Source organism: Lynx canadensis, chromosome A3, assembly GCF_007474595.2.
Source record: "Lynx canadensis isolate LIC74 chromosome A3, mLynCan4.pri.v2, whole genome shotgun sequence".
In the NCBI taxonomy this organism is placed as follows: domain Eukaryota; kingdom Metazoa; phylum Chordata; class Mammalia; order Carnivora; family Felidae; genus Lynx; species Lynx canadensis.
In genome coordinates this window covers 31,490,776-31,513,882 of record NC_044305.1, presented here as the reverse complement: position 1 = coordinate 31,513,882, position 23,107 = coordinate 31,490,776, and the positions used below count along the sequence as shown (strand labels likewise).

Genomic DNA, 23,107 nt, shown 5'->3' with positions numbered 1-23,107 from the left:
AATACTTAGCAATGTTAACATGTACGTAATCTCAACTCAACAAACACTTTTGTGTATATGTGCAACCAAGGTTTTTGCATGTGTGGGTCGGCCATCTGTACCTAAGCTTGTTCTTTACAGCACTGCTTGCAATGATGAAATGATGGGGTACTCTAGAGCAATTAAAGTGAACGTATGAATTAGAGCTACGTTTTTTTCAGCATGGATAAATTATCAAAACTATCATGGCGAATGAAAAAACTTAAGTTGCAAAAGTGCGTATAAAAATCGGACACCCTCTAAGCGCATCTGTGAACCACACAACCAATGCTTTGTTTTCTTTTGGATACATATTCTCTGCTGCCGGATCCACCTTCCAGCCTTCTCCCCCAGGCTCTGGCCCTGGGAGGCTTTGTGGACTTCATTAGGGAGCTCTTTTTCCTGTGGCTTCTTCAGTTGGGTTCATCCCGTTGGAGGCACCGGTAGGAGTCTGAGGGGAGGAGGAGAGGGAGGCTGGGTATTAACTCTGCCCCCCTGCCTGCCCACTGCCCCCTCGTCAGGCTGCATTAGTTCACCGAACGCCACAGCTGCAGTCAGGTAGCGGCTCCTATGGTGGCAGGTCTATCTCAGTCTATAGCGGGTGCTTCCAACAAGTCCCTCCAAGCCTAGACATGATGACGACTCCCTTCAGCTGCTCTCCCCAAGGTGATTCACCACCCCTTTCTGAGCGTCCTCATCACAGTCTACACATTTGCAGATAGAACTTTTAGTCGACTCTCTCAGGTAGCTCACTGTGCCTGCCAAAGTCCCGAATGATGCACGTATTTCCATGGGAAGATTTAAAAGCATGCCTGCTAATGTTATGTGTACACTCAGTTCAGGAGACTGGGTACCTCTGCGAAAGGGAATGAAATTAATGACGGGAGAGCAGAGAGTACTGTAGCTGTGCTGTATTCGCCAAAAAATGTTTAAATAAAATTTTGAATAAAATGTGTGTGAAAGTATATCAGCTAAATCTGGGTGGCTAACACATGGGTGTTGTATGATGTTTCGATTTAAATATTTCTAAAAATGTTTTCTTTTAGGGGCACCTGGGTGGCTCAGCCAGTTGAGCATCTGATTCTTGATTTTGGGTCATGATCCTAGGCTGGTGGGATCGGGCCCCATGTCAGGCTCTGTGCTGAGCATGGAGCCTGCTCAAGATTCTCTCTCTCTCTCTCTCTCTCTCTCTCTCTTTCCTTCTGCCTCTCCCCCCATTCACATGTTCTGTCTCTCTCTGAAATAAAAAATAAAATTTAAGATATATATATATTTTTTTTTCTTTTAATAACGAGTTTTAGAAAGTGAAATGCTTCTTTATCCAAATTGACACAAGAGAGTAACAGGAGGCCCAAGGCACATAGCATCTGATGGAAAGTTCTTCTTCCTCACCCTGGGATCTCTCTTCACCAGCATTTCTTCCAAAGACTCAGGATAAATCCTGCACATTTGGACCACCTCTTTGCTTGGAGGTTGTGAGATAGAGCAGAAGTGCAATTAAAACTAACACACAGGGGCGCCTGGGTGGCTCAGTTGGTTAAGCATCCGAATTCAGTTCAGGTCATGATCTCACCGTTGATGGGTTCAAGCCCTGTGTAGGGTTGTGTGCTGAGAGCTCAGAGCCTGGAGCCTGCTTCAGATTCTCTGTCTCCCTCTCTCTCTTCCCCTCCCCTGCTCACTCTCTGTCTCTCAAAAATGAATAAACATGTTTAAAAAAAATTTTTTTTAACTAGCACACATGATGAAGACGAGTTAAACTTGGCCCATATTCAACTCTGGAAGGCATCATCATTGGTGACAGCCAGCCTGTTCACAAGACAGATCATTGGTATCTGTTCTTTGCAAAGCATTGTTAACCAAGGCCTGAACTCATGTTGCTAAGGAAGTTGCTTGTATAGCCAAAACAGATACAAAGCAGTATTGAAAGTTGCACAATTGTTCAACTTCCTTGAGTGAAACATTTGTAACTCTCTAAAACTTAGAACTTAGAGTCAAAGACTGTGTTGCCTTCCCTTAGGTACTGCTGGTTGTATGTTCTAAGGTTTTTAAATATTTGTATTGCTTTCTATGGTATTTACACAAGTTACATTTATTGCTGTGAAAAAGTAAACAACACAAAGTGGAAAGTTGACAGACATGTCCCCTTGGCTGTTCCAGCCCCACCCAAGCCTCTCCCTTTCTCAGAAATAAACACTGCTATGAATGTGGTGTGTTTTCTCCTGGACCATTTTCTATGTGTGTGTAAGCATGTGCGCGCATAAAAACTGTCTCTAATAGCAAAGCTTTCATCTCGGTGTTTTACAACTTGATTTTCTCATTTAACGTATAAAAGCTAGTGGCACTTGTTGATAACGTGAGACAGGTGTGATTCAAATGCCTTACCTAACTCCCATGTCAACAATTTAAAAAACACAAAAACCCAAAACTCTGAGAGGAGCGTACCATCTTTTTCCCATTTTACCAATGGGGAAGTGGAAGCATAGAAAGTTTGCCGCAGCTCAGACAGCCAGGAAACGCAGGCACCAGGAGATCTGAGTCCAGGCAAGCGGTGGTAAAGCCCTCATTGGGTACCTCTGTTCTATACTGCCTTTGTCTTTAAGATCTTGTCATGTTTGCCCACATAAGTCCTCCTAAATCTTTTTAGGTGCTGCATGGTTTTCAATAGAATGGATCAACCATCGTTTATGTAACCACTCTCTGATGCTGAACGTTTGCACTCTTTCCGATGTTTTGTGACTCAGGCCTGCTCTCTGTGTACATGGGTAACCACTTCTCTGGGCTAAAATTGGAGTGCAGGGTATGCATGCTGAATGTTGGACATATACCACCAAATTCTCTTTGGGAAGTGCTCTGCCAATTTTCCTCCTTTCTTTATGTGTGTGTTTTTATCATGATAAGAGCGCTCTTTAATCCCCATTACCTATTTCACACAACCCCCCCCCACCTGCCTCCCCTCTGGTGAACATCAGTTTGTTCTCTATAGTTAAGTGTCTATTTCTTCGTTTCTCTTTCTCTTTCTTTCCTCTGTTCGTTTGTTTTGTTTCTTAAATTCCACATATGAGTGAAATCATGTGGTATTTGTCTTTCTCTGACTGACTTATTTGCTTAGCATTATACTCTCTTCTTCCATCCATGTTGTTGCAAATGGCAAGACTTTATTCTTTTTTTTGGCTGAATAATAATCATATATATATATATATAATATGGTATAATAATATATAATTCCATACATATGGTACATCTTTATCCATTCATCTATCAGTGGACACTTGGGCTGCTTCTATAGATTGGCTCTTGTAAATAATGCTGCAATAGATATACCGGTGCATATGTCCTTTCAAATTAGTGTTTTTGTGTTTTTTGTGTAAATACCCCATAGTGTGATTGCTGGATCATATGGTAGTTCTATTTTTTTTATTTTTATTTTTTACGTTTATTTATTTTTGAGAAACAGAGTGACACAAAGTGTGAGTGGGGGAGGGGCAGAGAGAGAAGGAGACACAGAATCTGAAGCAGTCTCCAGGCTCTGAGCAAGCAGTCAGCACAGAGCCTGATGCAGGGCTCAAACCTACGAACTGTGAGATCATGACCTGGGCCGAAGTTGAAGTCGGACGCTCAACCGACTGAGCCACCCAGGTGCCCTGGTAGTTCTATTTTTAACTTTCTGAGGAAACTCTATACTGTTTTCCAAAGTGGCTGCACCCGTTTGCATTCTTACCAACAGTGCACAAGGGTTCCTTTTTTTTCACATCCTCGCCAACACTTGTTTCTTGTGTTTTTTTTATTTTAGCCATCTGACAGGTGTGAGGTAGCATCCCACTGTAGTTTTTGATTTGCATTTCCCTGATGATGAGTGAGGTTGAACATCTTTTCATTTGTCTGTTGGCCGTCTATATGTCTTCTTTGGAGAAATGTTTGTTCACATTCTCTGTCCGTTTTTTAACTGGATTTGTTTTTTTTTTTTAATTTTTTTTAATGTTTATTGTATTTATTTTTGAAAGAAACAAAAAGAGCCAGAGCACGAGCAGGGAAGGGGCAGAGAGAGAAAGGGAGACACAGAATCTGAAGCAGGCTCCAGGCTCTGAACTGTCAGCACAGAGCCCAACGAAGGGCTCAAACTCATGAACTGTGAGATCACGAATGGAACCAAAGTCAGACGCTAAACCGATTGAAACACCCAGGGACCCCTAACTGGACTTGTTTTTTGGGTGTTGAGTTGTATAAGCTATGTATATATTTTGCAAATTAACCCTTTATTGGATATGTCATTTGCAAATATCTTCTCCCATTTAGTAGGTTGTCTTTTGGTTTTATTGACTATTTCCTTTGCTGTGCAGATTTTATTTTGCTGTAGTCCCGATGGTTCATTTTTGCTTTTATTTCCCCTCGCCTCAGGAGACATATCTAGAAAAATGTTGCTACAGCAGATGTCAGAGAAATTATTGCCTGTGCTCTCTTGTAGGATTTTAGTGGTTCTAGGTCTCACATTAAAGTCTTTAATCCATTTTGAGTTTATTTTTGTATATGGTGTAAGAAGGTGGTCCAGTGTAAGGACGCCTGGGTGGCTCACTCAGTTGAGGGTCTAACTCTTGATTTCAGCTCACATCATGATCCCAGGGTCATGGGATCGAGCCCGGGGTCAGGCTCTGTGCTGAGCATGGAGCTTACTTAAGATTCTCTCTCTCCCCCTCTGGCCCTTCTCCTGGTGCACACACCCTTGCTCTTCCTCTCTCAAAGGAAAGAAAGAAGGAGAGAAAGAAAGAAAGGAAGAAAGAAGAAAGAAAGAAAGAAAGAAAGAAAGAAAAAGAAAGATGTCCAGTTTCATTCTTTTGCGTGTAGTTATACAGTTTTCCCAACACCATTTTTTGAAGAAAGTGCTCTGACAATTTTAAAAGTACATATCCTCGGGCGCCTGGGTGGCTCAGTCAGTTAAGCGTCCGACTTCAGCTCAGGTCACGATCTCATGGTTCATGAGTTCAAGCCCCACATCGGGCTCTGTGCAGACAGCTCAGAGCCTGGAGCCTGCTTCAGATTCTGTGTCTCCCTCTCTCTCTCTGCCCCTCCTCAGCTTACTCTCTGTCTTTCTGTCTCTGTCTCTCTCTCTTTCAAAAATAAATAAAATGTTTAAAAAGTACATATCCTCATAGACGCCGAGTATTATTGGCCTTTTAAAATTTTTAAGAGAACTCATGCCCTCACCAGCTCTGGATATTACCAATTTTTAAGATGTTTCCTAAACAGATAAGCAAAAATGATATTTCATTAGTGGTCTCAGCTAACTTTCTTTGTTTTTTAGTGAGGTTAAGATCTCTTTATGTTTATTGGACATTTTAGCTTTGACTTCCCACAAATTACTGTTATCTTTTGTCCAATTTTTCATTGGGCTGTTTTCTTTTTCTAATTGATTTGTATGAGGTGCCTAAATAATTAAAAATCTTGTTCTGCTATACATATTGCAATCTTTTCTCCCAGTCTATCCCTTGTCTTTTTACATTTATTTTTGGTGTCTTTTGACTCAAGAAGTACTTAATATTTATAAACACAAGTTCATCAGTCTTCTTTTTGATTTCTGAGGTTATATTTCTCACTCCCCACTTTTAGAGGAAAAAAATGCATAGTAATTCATGTTTATTGCACTACAGGTAAACAAAAAATAAAAACAAAAGTCAAGTATAATCCTATCCTTCAGATACCAACCAAAAAATGTTAACGTTTTTGGTATTTCTTATTAATATTTTAAATTAAATATTGTGCCTGGGCGGCTCAATCCATTAAGTGTCTGACTCTTGATTTCGGCTCAGATATGATCTCACAGTTCGTGAGTTCGAGCCCCACATTGGACTCTGTGCTGATGGGAAGATCCTGCTTGGGATTCGCGCTCCCTCTCTGTCTCTGCTTCTCCCCTGCATGTATGAGCATGGGTGCACTCTCCCTCTCAAAATAAATAAATAGACTTAAAAAAATTTTTTTAATTAAATATTTTTACTTAAAACATTTAGACATTTAAATTTTTTTTTTTCAACGTTTATTTATTTTTGGGACAGAGAGAGACAGAGCATGAACGGGGGAGGGGCAGAGAGAGAGGGAGACACAGAATCGGAAACAGGCTCCAGGCTCCGAGCCATCAGCCCAGAGCCTGACGCGGGGCTCGAACTCACGGACCGCGAGATCGTGACCTGGCTGAAGTCGGACGCTTAACCGACTGCGCCACCCAGGCGCCCCCATTTAGACATTTAAAATTAATATTCTTATTAATATTATAAACCTTTAAAAAAAGAAAAACAGGGCTTTTTTCTTTTAAATTAAAAGGTTCTGGTGTTACTATCTTTTAACGTTTGGTAAACTGTTTTAAGACACTCAAGACTGTAGGGTAATTATTACACACCAAGGAAAGCAGTCTGGGCTGGAGAAATGTAAAGGCGACATTTTGAAGCAGTTGGTAGGATTTACCTTTTTTATTTCAAGGTGAGGAGAAGATACCCAGAGAAACAGAGGCAGCCCCATTTGTTGGAAAGATGCCTTTGCCTCCATTAGGACCCTGGTTACCCCTTGTGTTGTAAATGGGTAAACACCTCTGGTTACCCCTTGTGTTGTAAACGGGTGACCAAGGACCCTGGACTCCAACACTCTCTCCCTCCATCACAGACCCCATCTGAGCACTCAAGCCCCATATGTCAGCTGGAACTGAGCCCCGAATTCTCATGAGTCTCATTTGCTGTCTTGCTCTAGGCGCTAAAGAGGCTGAGAACAGTCTCCGTTGTTTTCAAAAGAGACCTGCACTAACTGAGCTCCTGAGGCTGTTAGAAAAATATATGACTTTGAAACACTAAGAGATGGGGGGGGGGCATTTTTTAGGGAGAAATGTGTTTAGAAGTATTGTTTCTCTCTCAGGTCCAATCAGTGCACAAACATCACTATAACAAGGTAAAGGAAAGAAAACATTCATTGCTCCATTACCACCTGTTTTCAAATTTTAAAGCCTTCCAGCACAAGCAGTATGTTTAAAAGAACAATTTAATTTCCTTCTTCTCACCTAAAATCACTCATAGTACCGGACAAATTCTCTGCTGGTGAATTTCACTGGTGTGTGTTAAGCACTTCTGTTATAATACACGTGTGTTTGTTTCTGTCTACATTTGTATCTCTCTCTGGCTATTAAGCCATCCATGGCTTAATTCATGTATATTGTCAATTCATTGGGAAGTCTAGGCAGAGGGGTACTAAAAATTCTATTTTCTCCAATCAAATTTTTGACCATGCTCTTTTGAATCTCCTTCTCCATTCCTGAATGATATCTACAGCACATGCTATCTGTGCCTTGATCCTATGGCTCTGACAATTCACACCAAGTGCTTTTAGCTGCCAGCACTTGGAATTTTCACCTGAGCTAACTCCAAAGAGGGCAGGGAATTAACACCTCTGAACACAGCCCTCAACCAGTGACAGATGGGAGTTGGTGGATAAATACCCGAGCTTTCTTACTCCTCAGGTAGGACAACTGAGGTGTGTGGGATTGAGGGCTAGTTTCCCATTTCTTTCTCCACGCGCTTCCCTACTCCCCTACAGGTGCTTCCTGGGATCCTCTCCAAAAACAAAACAAAACAAAACAAAAACCAAAAAACTACTTTCATGCATATCCTCATGTTTTGCTCTGCTTCTAGGGGAAGCCTTCAACAATACTCATACAATTCATTCCTGGTACCTGGCTGTGGCTGGCTGGACCCAAGGTGGGTGGGCATCTGACTGTGCCAACTGGATTCTCTCCACAGATTTTTCATATTGGAACTGAAAGGATATTGGTGAGTGTCTGCAGGATGCTGGAGCTTTCACATGTGAACTCAGGAGCTTTCTGGGGTCATAGTGGATCACAAGTGTAGAAACAAAGAGAACCAGTCTGTGGAGTGGGAGTAAGGGGTGAGAGAGAGAGAGAGAGAGAGAGGATGGGTAATAGAATCAGAGATGAGAGATGGCTTCCTGTCCCAGGCTTCCTCCCTTCCTGTAGCCCTCCTACATCCAGCTTATGGTCTGTGAATTATGTCTGTATAGTTATAAGAAATTCCCCCCTTTTCTCTCAAAGTAGCTTAAATAACATACTACCAAACAAAGGGTTAACACAGAAGATCATCAGAAAGTTAGACCCACCCTCTCACAGAGCTGGAAATGTTCTAGAACTCTCCCCCCACCTCACGCCCCCTCCACCCTTCCCAGTCTCATTCTCTGCTGTTGGGACTCATGAGGAGAGGAGGCTCTGACCTCTGACCTCCTCCTGTGTGACCGGCTTCCTGGGACGACTCCTTCAGGCTGGTTCTGCCACAGGTGAGCCCCACAGAGTCGGTGGGCTATGTTGAGAGGGTATATGTGGTACTTCTGGAGTGTTGCGTGACTTCATCTGGACCCTTTTTGCCACTGAACACTGACCTCAGGCAGGGGCAGTCATGTCTTCCCTCATCCCCCAGGCCCCAGGCTCTCTCTGGGTGAAGCATCTCCTTGTTGGACAACCAGTGGGGAAGCCCCTTGGTATCGGCCTCTACCCTAAGGAGCCTGGGGACCCCTTGAGGTTCTCTTTCACGCCCTCAGGTGAAGGGAAACAGGGTGAGTAAAAAAGTCTCCCCATCCTCTCCTTTTGGGGAATGCTGCAGTGTGGTCACTGCTTATCTAGTACAGATGGCCTCATCAGGCCTCCCTGTTTCAGAATTTTTTTTTAAGTTTATTTATTTATTTTGGGAGAGACAGGGAGAAAGCTTAAGTTGGGGAGGGGCAGAGAGACAGGGGGACAGGGATCTGAAGCAGGCTCTGTGCTGGCAGCAGAGTCCAGTGTGGGGCTTGAACTCATGAACCACGAGAACATGACTTGAGCTGACGTCAGACACCTAACTAACTGAGCCACCAGACGCTGCCAGATTTTTCTAGTCGAGAAGCATTGGCTGATCTCTGAGTTCATGAGCACTCTCGAATTCCAGGGGTCATATGTCAACTCTCCCAAGAATCACAAATGCCTAAAACCGATTCTCTGATAGTCTCCCCAGATCTGTTCCCTATGGTCTCTTCGTATCTCAGCTAGAGGCAATTCCATCTTTCCAATTACTTGGACCAAAACCCTTCTTGACCCTTCTCTCTTCCCCATACTCCATATCCAATCTGAGAGCAAACCTTGTCCGTTCTACCTTAAAGATATAGCCCAAATTCAGCCACTTCTAACCACCTTGACTGCTATCGTCAACTCTTGCCCAAATTATTGTAATATTCTTCTAACACAGCTTTCTGCTTCCAGCTTGCTCCCTGTATCAGTTATCCATTGTCATTATGAAGATGAATAAGAAACAACCACAAAACCTTAGTGACATACAACAATGAGGCAACTGGGGTTAACTGGGGATCAGCTAGGTGGCTCATATTCATGCCTGGGGCTAGCTGGTTGGGCTGACTGCTATAACTTCACCCTTATTCTATCAGCCAAAGCAAGTCAGAGTTAGAGGTCCTTTCCAAGTTCCATGGCTGAAATCAAATCAGGTGTCAGGGAAATGCATGTCACTTCCTGTTGGGAAGGGCACCAATGTGACACGGCAAAGGGTGTGGATGAGAGAAGAAATGCAGAACTGGGGCTTTGAATACAATCAGCCTCCCACATCTCTGTCTTGTGAATATTCCAGTGACGCATCACTTCCCTACTTAAACGCTCCCATAGTTATAAAGCTCTTAGAAAAAAAGCCAGAGGAAAAGCTTCATGATACTGGGTTTGGTAATGACACCAAAAACTCAGGCAATAAAAGTAAAAATAGAAAAATTGGATTCCATTAAAATTAAAACCTTCTGGGCATCAAAGGACATGATCAACAAAGTGAAAAGGCGACCACCTATGGAATGGGAGAAAATATCTGCAAATCACGTATATCTTGCAAGGCGTTAATATCCTAGAATATATAAAGAACGCCTGCAAGTTGGGGCACCTGGGTGGGTCAGTCGGTTAAGCGTCCTACTTCAGCTCAGGTCACGATCTCGCGGTCGGCGAGTTGGAGCCCCGCATCGGGCTCTGTCTGGGCTGATGGCTCAGAGCCTGGAGCCTGCTTCCGATTCTGTGTCTCCCTCTCTCTCTGCCCCTCCCCCGTTCATGCCGTGTGTCTCTCTCTGTCTCAAAGGTAAATAAATGTTAAGAAAAAATTTAAAAAAAAAAAAAAGAACGCCTGCAACTCAACAATAAGAAAACAAACAACCCGCCTCAAAAATGGGCAAAGGAATAAATATTTCTCCAAAAAAAAAAACATACAAATGGCCAAAATGAGCATGAAAAGACATCAGCAATCAAATCAAACCACAGTATGATACCACCTTACACTCATTAGCATAGCTATCAAAACAAAACAAACCCCCAGAAAATAGCAAGTGTTGGCAAGGATGTGGAGAAATTGGAACACTTATGCCTTGTTAGTGGAAATGTAAAGTAATGCAAACTGTGGAAAAGAATATGGCGATTTCTAAAAAAAAAAAAAAATTAAACAGAATTACCATATGATCTAGCAATTCTGGGTATATAGCCAAAAGAATTGAAAGCAGGGTCTTGAAAAGATATTTCTATATCATGTTCACAGCAGCATATTCACAATAGCCAAATGGAAACAGCCTAAGTGTCCATCAATGGATGAATAGATAAACAAAACACGTCATATACATACAATGGAATAATATTCTGCCTTAAAAAAGAAGGAGATTCTGGGGTGCCTGGGTGGCTCCGTCAGCTAAACGTCCCACTCTTGATCTCAGCTCAGGTCGTGGTCTCATGGTTTGTAAGTTCAAGACCCACATTGGGCTGCTTGGATTCTCTATCTCTGCCCATCCCCTGCTTGTGTGCTCTGCTCTCTCTCTTCAAATAAATAAATAAACTTAAAAGAAAAGAAGGAAATCTTGAAACATACTATAAGGTAAATAAAACTTGAGGATATTAGTCTAAATGAAATAAGCCAGACACAAAAAAGATAAATACTATATGATTCCACTTATATGAGGTACCTAGAGTAGTCAAAATTATAGAAACAGGAAGTAGAAGCATGGTTGCCAGAGGCTGGAGGGGAGGGCGAATGGGGAGTATAGTTTCAATTTTGCAAGATGCGAGAGTTCTGGAAGTTGGTTGCTCAACAATGTGAACATGCTTAACACTGAATGGTACGCTTAAAAATGGTTATGAGATAAATGCTATGTTATGTATATTTTACCACAATTATAAACAAACCCTCCTGTGACACTCAGAGTCCCTTCTTTAGCCTTCTTATAGCATGTGTGCTGTCTCCTTCCCAAATACTGTTCTCCTACATTTCTTCCTCACTGTTCCTAGGCTGTCCCAGCCACTCCAGAGACAGACACAGGCCTGGAATGCTCTTGCCTGGAATGCTCTTTCTCTAGATAGCTATATGGCTCACTCCTTCACTTACTTCAGGTCTTCTCAATTGTCACCTTCTCAGTGAGCCTTACCTGGAACTCTATATCTAAAATGTCAGCCCCTCCCTTCCCCTGCTTTGGTTGTTCCCACTCACCTCTATCTCCATCTAAAATTCCATGCATTTTACTTGTTGTCTCGTCTTATTTTCTGTTTTCTCCAGTAGACTTCAAGTTGGGCAGGCATTCCCTGGAGGCAGGGATTATTGTCTGTTTTGTTTTGTTTTTTACTGTTGAATTCCCAGAGTTTAAAGCATGGTGCCACGCGTAGTAGGAACATCAAGGTTCTCCAGAGAAACAGAACATATAAAATCTATATATCTGCACCTCTATCCATATCTATACCTATACCTATACCATTATCTGTATCCGTATCTAAGTCCATTGGGGTTGCTGCTATAACAAATTACTTAGACTGGGTGTCTTACAAACAACAGAAATTCATTTCTCACAGTTCTAGAAAAGACCAATGCTCCTACTCAAATACACTTAGGCAGAGAGAGAGAGCAAATTCTCTCTTATTCACCCTTTTTTTTCTATTCAGGCCTTCCTTTGACTGGATGAGGCCCACCCGAATGAGGACTTTACTCAGTCCCCCAACACAGATATTAATCTCATCCTAAAACATCCTCACAGGGGCGCCTGGGTGGCTCAGTCGGTTACGCGTCCGACTTCAGCTCAGGTCACGATCTCGCGGTCAGTGAGTTCGAGCCCCGCGTCGGGCTCTGGGCTGATGGCTCAGAGCCTGGAGCCTGCTTCCCATTCTGTGTCTCCCTCTCTCTCTGTCCCTCCCCCATTCATATTCTGTCTCCCTCTGTCTCAAAAATAAATAAACGTTAAAAAAAAATTTTTTTTTAAATAATAAAAAAAAAATAAAACATCCTCACAGACAGATTCAGAATAATGTATAACTAAATATGGAGGCATCCTGTTGATGAGGGAGTGTAAGGCAAGATGAGGGCAGAGGATAAGCTAACAACCCTCCCTCCCCCACCCCCAGGTGGGATACTGTGTGATATTCCTCAGGCACTCCTGGCTGCTCAAGAACAAAGGAAAGGACAGAAAACAAATGGTTAAACTGATAGCTGTCTCCATCAGTTTATAAATGTTTTAGTAAATTGCAAGAAAAAGGCAATCTTATCAATAGCTTAATCTCTAGGAACTCCCTACTGTTTTAATGATAATGCTTTGTTAGAAGGAAAAACAACCTTAGCTTGACAATAGCTAGGCCTCTAGTAAACTATGCGTTTTCTTTAGCAGATGGAAACCCTTTAAGAAACTTCCTCTTGACTTTACCTCCCCCATACTCCATCGTATATAACCAGTCATTCTTCACAACCCAGTGCAGTTCTTCCTGCCCCCGGGTCCTGTCCCTGTGCTTTAATACAATCACCCCTTTGGCACCAAAGACGTCTCAAGAATTATTTCTTGGCCATCGGTTCTGGGACCCCATCACTCTAAAACCCCATCACCGTGACTCGGTCAAGCTGGCATAAAATGAACCATTCTGTGCCCAATAAATATTGGCTTATTAAATGAACCCCCATCTTCTGTGCTGACAGCTCAGAGCCTGGAGCCTTCTTCAGATTCTGTGTCTCCCTCTCTCTCTCTGCCCCTCACCTGCTCACATTCTGTCTCTCTCTCTCTTAAAAATAAATAAACATTAAAAAAAAAGAAGTGGGGGAGAAGTGAGGAGGTGGGGTGTGGCTTACAGGAGCCTGAGGAGGAAGCAACCAGCCCCATAGGTTGACAGATCTCTTTAGAATAGGAGGTGTTTGTGTTTGTTGTTGTCAACAATGCAACCTGGCAGGCGCCCCTCCTCTTCCATTTTGAAGGGCCTGTGTGACTACATTGGACCCACCCAGACAATTCAGGATAACTTCCTTATCCAAAGGTCTGTAAACTTAATACCATCTACAATGTCCTTTTTACTCTGTAATGTCACATACACAGGCCTAACACCACGGATTAGAGCATAGACATCTTTGGAGGAGGGGCATTATTTTATTTACCATAGAGACCTCAGATGAGAGCATCAGAAGAACCACCCCGCTGAACCCAGTTCAAAAGCTGACCCAGGGCCACCTGGGCGGCTCACTCGGTTAAACATCCAACTTCCACTCATGTCATGATCTCACAGTCCATGAGTTCAAGCCATGTGTCAGGCTCTATGCTGACAGCTCAGAGCCTGGAGCCTGCTTCAGATACTGTGTGTGTGTGTCTCTCTCTCTCTGCCCCTCTCCTGCTCCCTCTCTCTCAAAAATTATAAACATTAAAAAATAAAAATAAAAAAGTTGACCCACAGAATGGTCAGCAAATAAAATGGGCAGTTTGCTAATGCAGCAAAAATGAACTGATACATCCTATATACAATAACATCTGATCACTAAACCAACAGCAACAAAAAAGTCTTTGGAATATGTACTTAAAATTCTTGTTCTTGTGCTCTTGGATTCCCGAGAGGTCCCTCAAACCTTGAAAATCCTCAGAGACAAAGTTCTTGGGGCTCAGAGTCCTGACCCAATCTTATTGCTGCAAAAGTCTCCCTGAAAATGGGAAATGGATGTTAAATCTTGAGAAACCAATGGATTCTCAAAGCGTGTTATCAGTAAAATGTTGTAGCTGGCCCCAAGTGATCATTAAATATCTATCTATGCTCCATGCTTCTCTAAGTCACTTTTGGCTGCATGTTGAAAATCAGTTGTGGTGCCAGATGGGTCCCTTTAAGGCTGCCACTTGTCCTGCAGACAGTTGGGCACATTTCCCTACAGTATACAGCATCGGTGGAGAAGAAGGTTTTACTGTGAAAAGGCAAAAGCCACAAGACAGACTCCTACATGGTCTTCAATTTCTCATTAAATCCTGCCGCAGTCAGGACAACCACTGGATGCAGAGTGGGCTCATTCCAGTGAAAGGACAGTACCCAAGCTTGTGACTCAATGGACTGGCTAGCAGGGCAAATGCAACAGCTCATGGACTGCAAATGCCCCAGATTCAAAGAGCTTGGCATCCCCAGACAACTTCACTCAACATCCCAAATCCAGACCATTTGCCACCAATCTGTGCCATAGGAGGGAGAGGAGTTGCTCCATTAGAATAGAACCCATGGCATCTCCACAAATGCCCTGGATCTGGCATCGCTTTCTTGAGATAGGAAAGGAGGGAGGACTGTCTGCCTTTCTGCTTGCTAGTTTTTCCTTTCCCCAATAAGGCTGCTTTCGTACCCATTCTGTATCACATTGTAGCATTTGTTCCTACCTCTTATGTGGCAGATTTTAACCCTGCAGGATCCCACTTTAGCATGATAGTAGCTTTTTAAAAATATACAGACGCTGGTACCACCCAAGATCAACTAAATAGGCCCACACACTGGAATTTTTTATTTGCCATGGGCCTTGTTGCCACTGGTGGAAACCTGTGGACTCCTGCTCAGAGTAGCGTTTTTATAAAGTATAAAATGAAATGCATACAATTACAAAGGAACTCTCCCATAGCAGAAGAGAGAAATCAAAGTATTAAGAAAACAAGTTTGGGATGTAATAACATATTTGCTTCCATGTTAACACATTCAGCAAGATGTAGCGAGGGGTCTAATACCACAATAATTCCAAAACAGTAACAAGCGCAAATTTTTTCTCCAGATTTTGCTCTCTACCAGTTCTCACCTTTATGATCTCTAATGCTTTTCCCAGACAAGAGTCCCTTTACATGGTTTCCCATGTTTGAAAAGAGTCTGTCTTCTCTAGTAATGGCAATAACTCGTTTTCCCATTTCTGGAATGAAAGTAGCTTAAGAACCATTGTTATGGCCTCCAGGAAGTCATTGGATTCCAAGGGCCCTATACTGGAATGACTACATGAGCAAATACCAGCTAAGATATTAGGTGGTAGCACCTTAAACTGATATCCTTCTCAGAGGCATTGACATTGTAACATGGAGTTATTTCTATGTATATTTAGAATGGAGATTATTTTTGCATTTTATGTAACACGTCCCCACTAGAAGAGCTAAGATTACAAAAGCTGACAAAACCAATTGTTGGCAAGGATGTAAAGCAATTCGAACTCTCATACATTGCTGGTTGGAATTCAAAATGGCACAGCCACGTTAGAAAATAGTTGGGCAGCATTTTACACAGTTAAATGAAAACTTGCCATGGTGAAACATACCTACCTTATGATTTATATTCCCATGCCTAAGTAACAACTCAAGAGAAGTAAAGACATGGGTTTACACAAAAACCTGTGTGGGAATGTTTACAGCAGCACAATTCATAAGAGCTAAAAATTGGAGACAACCCATTGTCAACCAACTAGTGAATGGATAGTATGGTATATCCTTATTATGGAGCAGTATTCAGCAGTAGAAATGAATGAACTGCCAATACAATACAGATAAGTCTCAAAAGCATTAGACACTAAGTGAACAAACTCAGACATAAAAGAGTATACACACCATGAATCCATTTATCAGAAATTCTAGAAAAGGCAAAACTGTATAGACAGAAAACCAATCAGTGGTCAGTAAAGCCCTGGGCTCAGGGAAGGGGAAATGTCAGAACATTTTGGGGTAGTGGGAAAGTTCTATATCTTGATTGTGGAAGCACTTAAACTCTTTGTGAGAGTAGAGTTACATTTTACAAGGATAAGTGTGGAATCAGAGTAGAGGTGTTAATTCTGAAAACGGATAGAAAAAGTAGAGATAGGGTTTGGGGCCCTAGGTGCTACTCAGGGGTCTTGGCTACTCAGAGACAATGGAGGGATTAGGTAGAACTCCACTTCTTCCCACGGATCAGATGACAAGATGTCTGTTCTGAGTAAGCCCTGGGTGTTACAATCCGAAGGGAGTGAGGAGGGAACTGTTCACCACAAGTCTAGAATTGGATTTCTCCATTGCTAAAGCCAATAGAGGTTGGGTCCAATTTAGTTTCATTAAAGAGTGCAGAGGAAGGTGACAGTTTTTGAGTTTGATTCTCACGGAACAAATTCATACAGATTCATATACGTGAGCATAAAATCATATTAATAGAGGGCTGTTAGGGAATATCCAAAGGAAAGGACAGCTCTCTCACTGAGAGAGGTGGTGGGAGAATACCTTGGCAGCAACAGGGCTCCTGGGGTTTTACCAGAGGCTGGTACTTCTCACCTGCTTTCTTAAAAGACTCACTTGTTTGGGCTTAGGGTCTTTTCAGGGAAGTGTACTTTGGTGGTCTGTCATGTAGCAAATGGAAAGTCAGCTTGAGGACCATGAGCAAATTTGCAAAGACTGTCATTTCCAAGCAGTCTGTTTTGAAGAGTGGCCTTGTCTATGAAAGGCAGCCAACAAGCCAACAGAAGATAACACTTGCATCAATATAAATAAAGGCTCTCTTCTTATAAATACATGCCCTAAATACCGTGTGCAGCTCACCCAGGCTTGGAAGTTAGCAACTGCATGTTAAGGTAATGATTGAGAGTTTTGAATTGGGGAAGAACCCTACCAACCCAAGATGTGTCTTTTCAGGGTAAACCGGAGAAATGGATGATTATGTTCACGTCAGCTTATTGTACGTATTTATTATTGCACCAGAACCATCTCCTTACATAATCGCTTGGCTTCCTAACAGTTGAGAAAGGCACTTACATGTATAAATATGGAACTGTGACTGTAATGAGATTATAATGTTGAGGATCTTTAAAGATCAACCAATAGGAGTGGATTAAGAGTTTTTGAAATGTCTCAGGTTTCTCCCAGCCCAGGATCATCTATCTGGGTGGAGGGGGTCTTAGTTGGCTTGGGCCACCATAACAAAATACCATAGGCTGGGTGGCTTAAACAATGTATTTTCTCACAGTTCTCAAGTCTGGAAGTCTGAGATCAGGATAGCCACATGGTTATGTTCGGGTGAGAGTTCTCCTGGCTTCAGGTTGCTGCCTTCTTGCCGTGTCCTCACAGGGCCTTTTGTCAGTGCTTGTGTATGGACAGAACAATCCCTCTTTCTTCCTCTTATAATCCTATTAGATCAGGACCAATTCTATTAGATCAGGACTCCACCTTTATGACCTTACTTAAACTTAATTACCTCCTAAAACCCTATCTCTAAATACAGTCATATTAGGAGTTAGGGCTTCAACTTATGCATTTGAGACACAAATGGGACACGAGTGGGACACACTTCGCTCGTAGCAAAGAATACACAGTCCATCCTCACCTCAACATGGAACTTTCAATGTAACCACCGTTGAACTTGTAAAGCATGAAGCAGTAGCAACTGGTAAGGGGGGTGGAATCTACAGCTTAGAAAGAGGAGGGCTAGAGTAGTACTCAAAAAAGACTTTCTAAAGTTAGCACTCTCTTGGGACCATCAAGCCTAACTGCAGGTTTTCTAAACCCTAAATCCAATCTGGTACTTCCTTGCTCAATGGCTTCCAATTGCTCTCAAGAAAATGTCCAGAAAAGGGCCAGTATCCAAAATCTATAAAGAGCTCACCAAACTCCACACCCGAAAAACAAATAACCCAGTGAAGAAATGGGCAGAAAACATGAATAGACACTTCTCTAAAGAAGACATCCAGATGGCCAACAGGCACATGAAAAGATGCTCAACGTCAGTCCTCATCAGGGAAATACAAATCAAAACCACACTCAGATATCACCTCACGCCAGTCAGAGTGGCCAAAATGAATAAATCAGGAGACTATAGATGCTGGAGAGGATGTGGAGAAACGGGAACCCTCTTGCACTGTTGGTGGGAATGCAAATTGGTACAGCCACTCTGGAAAACAGTGTGGAGGTTCCTCAAAAAATTAAAAATAGGCCTACCCTATGACCCAGCAACAGCACTGCTAGGAATTTACCCAAGGGATACAGGAGTACTGATGCATAGGGGCACTTGTACCCCGATGTTTATAGCAGCACTCTCAACAATAGCCAAATTATGGAAAGAGCCGAAATGTCCATCAACTGATGAATGGATAAAGAAATTGTGGTTTATATACACAATGGAGTACTACGTGGCAATGAGAAAGAATGAAATATGGCCCTTTGTAGCAACGTGGATGGAACTGGAGAGTGTTGTGCTAAGTGAAATAAGCCATACAGAGAAAGACAGATACCATATGGTTTCACTCTTATGTGGATCCTGAGAAACTTAACAGAAACCCATGGGGGAGGGGAAGGAAAAAAAAAAAAAAAGAGGTTAGAGTGGGAGAGAGCCAAAGCATAAGAGACTCTTAAAAACTGTGAACAAACTGAGGGTTGATGGGGGGTGGGAACGAGGGGAGGGTGGGTGATGGGTATTGAGGAGGGCACATTTTGGGATGAGCACTGGGTGTTGTATGGAAACCAATTTGACAATAAATCTCATATATTGAAAAAAAAAAGAAAGAAAGAAAACGTCCAGAGGGGTGCCTGGGTGGCTCAGTCAGTTGAGCGTCTGGCTCTTGATTTCAGCTCAGGTCATGATCTCAGAGGTGTTAAGATTGAGCCCTGCATCAGGCTCTGCACTGAGAATGGAGCCTGCTTAAGATTCTCTCTCTCTCCCTCTCCCTCTGCCCTTCCCCTGCTCACACTCTCTCTTTCTAAAATAAAAAAGAAAGAAGGAAAGAAAGAAAGAAAGAAAATGTCCAGAAAGCAGATCCTCAATTCTACTTCTAAGCCTCTTCTCTTGCCAACCTCTGATGCAATCCTACTGAATTTCTTTCAGGATATGCTCCTCTACCTTCAAGCCTATGCCCATGCAGTTCCCTCTACCTGGAAGATTTACCCACCTAATACCTCATTCTCATGCCCTTACCTTCGGTTTATGCCTGCTACTCCCTCCCATCCTGAAGTCTCAGTTTAGAAGACACTTCCTTCAGAAAACTTCAGATTACCCCCACCAGAGCTGGTTATGTGATTTTCATGTTTACTACACGCCATAGTAGAGAGAACGATACCATGAACTCCCTCTAACCTGTCACTCAACTTCATTCGATGATGGAATATCATCAAATATTCTATCAGTGTTTAAATTCCCTTAATTGTCTCATAAGTAATTTAAACAAGTTTATTTCTTTGAATCAATATCCAGAGTTCACATTTTGCAAAATAACACTTAGAGTTTTTCACTGAATTAATATATATACTATGTATCGAGCGCTCATCCCTTGCTACATTGGTTGAATCACAGGGTATTGTCTGTACTTGCATACACCCCAGGCCACACACCTGGGGTGCAAACTCACGGTTCACATTTACATTTGCAGAGCTAACTCCAGCCACAAACTACGACTGGCGTTGTCCCCCCAGAACTAACTCACCCAAATGTATTGACAGACAGCCCAGATAGACCATCGGTGTGGTCATTGTCAGCACAAACTAGCTTCATTGTAGTGCCCTTCAAAGCTGGAAAACAGACCGTGAGCTTTAAAGGAAAAGAAGGGAAAGGCTGTGTGATGCTGCAGTCGACCAGCACAGCCTCTGAGGGCATCTCAGGCAGTTTATAATAAGCCAGATGAAATGTGTGAGTGCACCCTGTGAGACATACTGCACCAAAGGCTGGATCTAAGTTTAGGTGGATTCCAAGATCTTCCCTCTCCCAAGATCCCCTGAAAATAGCTTCTCTGTTACTGAGGAAATCTGTGCTGCTCCTGAGCACAAACATGCTTTGATTTGACTCCAACAGAAAAAGGCATTACTGCCTGCAAGAAAAAACAGGGCTCTTAGTGAGGGTAGGGAACACGGATGGGTAACGTGCGCGATCTGCAATTAACATTCCTTGCCTTTTAGAATATACGTAAGGCTCCTCTACCCCCGTTTCTGTGTTTCGGGCTGAAAACACAGAGGAGGGGGGCTTCACCATTGCAGTTTGGGGAGTGTTAGGAGGAGGGAGATACAAGCAGTGTTCCCAGTGCTGCTTTGTGACACAGAACGTGTCAGAGAGAGAAATGCTGGAAAACAGAGAGGAAATAGGGGAGGATTTATATTTCCATGCTGGCAGCTGATCACATTCAGTCTTACTCAGGAAGCTGCTTCAGTGCCTGTTGCCATGGGAACCAGACATGATTAAGTAGTTTATTGGATGCGGCTTCCATGGACCAACATTCTGAAGCTGGGTCAGGTTTTGATCCTCACGTCAGGTGTTGTAAAGCTACCAGGGTGTTTTCTTCCCATAGGTGTGTTTCTCATTTCATCACCCGTGATGTTTGGATTCACATCCAAAACATCTGAAATAAAATGGCCACGTGCACGAACCTAATATTCGTAACATTTTTGACTATTTGGTCAGGAATGAAATAAGTTGGCAAATTTGCCCGAAGAAGGCTGCGATTGTAAATTTTGGCTGTGTACATGCTGCATTCTGCATCATGATGTACAAAACTCTGCGAGATCACCAAAGCCATCCCTGATTGGCGGTCTTCTCTTTCCTGACTGTGCTGGGTCAGAAAAACATTCATCACCGTAGTGACTTCTTTGTAACCTTTCCAGATTCTTTACGTGCCTCTTTTTTTTCAAAGCCAGCAGTTCTCTGGCGTGAGTCTGGCCAGTCATCTGGTCTCCCTACCCACCCAGGGAGGTGTAGCAACACTGATGTCCTCCTCACATCCTGCCCTCTTCCTTACTCACACGACACACACGTGGATGGGCAGCTGACACTCAGATACTGTGTATCTGGGATTCTTTCCAGAAATACTCTGTAGCAGTCAGTGTGTAGAAATCGGCACACAGCAGACAGGAAGCAACAAGGTGAGAGCTGGGGCGATGCCGGCTAAAAGGCCTGCATGCAGATCTGGGCTTTGCTTCTAGAAGTTGAGTGAATTGCTTCCTTTCCCACACTGCTTTGTGATGACTGGAATGCACCGCCCAGATTCCTCTTCAGGCCAGAAGGACTCATTCTCCCAGCTGCTGGAAGTGTTGTCAGCTGACAGCCCAATCTCTCTCCAGGAATCGCCTTCTCCTGAGAAGAGCCGGCTCCCACAGGGCCCTGCTGCCTCCCTGGGCATCCCACAAACAAAGTCTGGTTTCTACAACCAGAGGGGAAGGTGGGGGTGGTGTGAGGGCCCCGCCCCTCATTCCCACTTACCTTATTCCAACTCAAGATACCTCTGAAGGGTCAGCCCGGCACCAGAGCTCCCTGTAGAGTTGGCCACAACCCTTGTTGAGATGTCTTTGCAGTCCGGCTTTTCCTGTGCTCAAGCCTGCTTCTTCCTCTTCCCTTCCAAGTTGCTGCTCACAAGGACACCCCCTAACGAACGTGTACATGAATGTCCATCTCAGAATCTGCTTCTAGGATAAAAATCTGCAGCAACGCTAGACTTCCTTTGAGAAGTTCTCTCTCTTACTTTTGCAGTGCAGTTTTGGAATGACTTCTTTTATACTCAGCCTCGAGTTTAGGGCTTTTGGAAAAGTCCATCTGCTCCTCCACCTCCAGGCCACGTTGATGTCTGAATTAGGGCAATGAAGGCTTGAGAAAAGATCTGAGGAAGACTTCCGAAAATGAAGCTTTCCTAATTTTCCAGAAGATCCGCCAGAAGGGAGCTTCCATGTCAACGGATATGAACAAGGAAGCATGTGGCCTTCGAGTTGCTGACAGGCATCTAAAGATGATGAGGGGCGCCTGGGCTGGCTCAGTCAGGTAAGCATCCGACTTCAGCTCAGACTTCACAATCTCGTGGTTCGTGGGTTCGAGCCCTGTGTCAGGCTGTGTGCTGACAGCTCAGAGCCTGGAGCCTGCTTCAGATTCTGTGTCTCCCTCTCTCTCTGCCCCTCCCTGCTCATGCTGTTTCTTTCTCTCTCTCAAAAATGAACCTTTAAATACATAAATACATAAAGATAAAATGAAGATAATGAGACATACTTGCTGAGATTATAGCCAGCATGGGGAAGTGGAGGCAAGAAATAATCACAAGATTAAAACCACTGGCTCAAACCACGTCTACACCAGTCACCAGGGCATTTCTCAACCTACAAACCAATTAATTCACTCTATTGTCTGAGTCCATTTCAAGTTCCCCAACTGTAAAATGGCATCTATGATTGTAGAACCTTCTTCATGAGGACGTTTTGGAGAATGAATTATCAATGTACCCAGCACATCGGAAGTGTCCCATGGATTTTAGCAATTCATATGGATTTCAAAACCCATAGCTAATTTACTTGATGGAAGCATGGGTTTTTCAAAGGTACAAGGGTCTTTACTGGACAATATCTGGGGCTTTCCTTCAACCTGTAGTTAGGCTTATTGCAGAGCTAAGATTTTCAATTTTTATGCAGTGGCATTTTAAAAAAAAATTTTTAATATATTTATTTATTTTTGAGAGAGAGACAGAATGTGAGCAGGGGAGGAGCACAGAGAGAGGGAGACACAGAATCTGAAGCAGGTTTCCAGGTTCTGACCTATCAGAGCCCAACCCGGGACTCAAACTCAGGAACCTTGAGATCATGGCCTGAGCCGAAGTCGGACGCTCAACCAACTGAGCCACCCAGGTGCCCCCATTTTTTTTTTAATGTTTATTTATTTTGAGAGAGAGAGACAGACAGACAGACAGAGTGCGAGCAGGGGAGGGGCAGAGAGAGAGAGGGAGACACAGAGTCCAAAGCAGGTTCCAGGCCCTGAGCTGTCAGCACAGAGCCCGACGCAGGGCTGGAACCCACGAACCGCGAGATCATGACCTGAGTCGGATGCTTAACCGACATAGCCAGC

General features: G+C 43.2%; 1 long non-coding RNA gene across 1 annotated transcript; it reads right to left on the bottom strand.

Moving 5' to 3' along the window:
• Positions 1-291: 291 nt before the first annotated feature.
• On the bottom strand, positions 292-1,209 carry LOC115510318. The gene is made up of 2 exons (XR_004343380.1): positions 1,071-1,209; positions 292-469 (listed from the first exon to the last, which is right to left on the bottom strand). It is a non-coding gene; the product is annotated as an uncharacterized LOC115510318 (long non-coding RNA).
• Between the last annotated feature and the right edge of the window lie 21,898 nt (positions 1,210-23,107).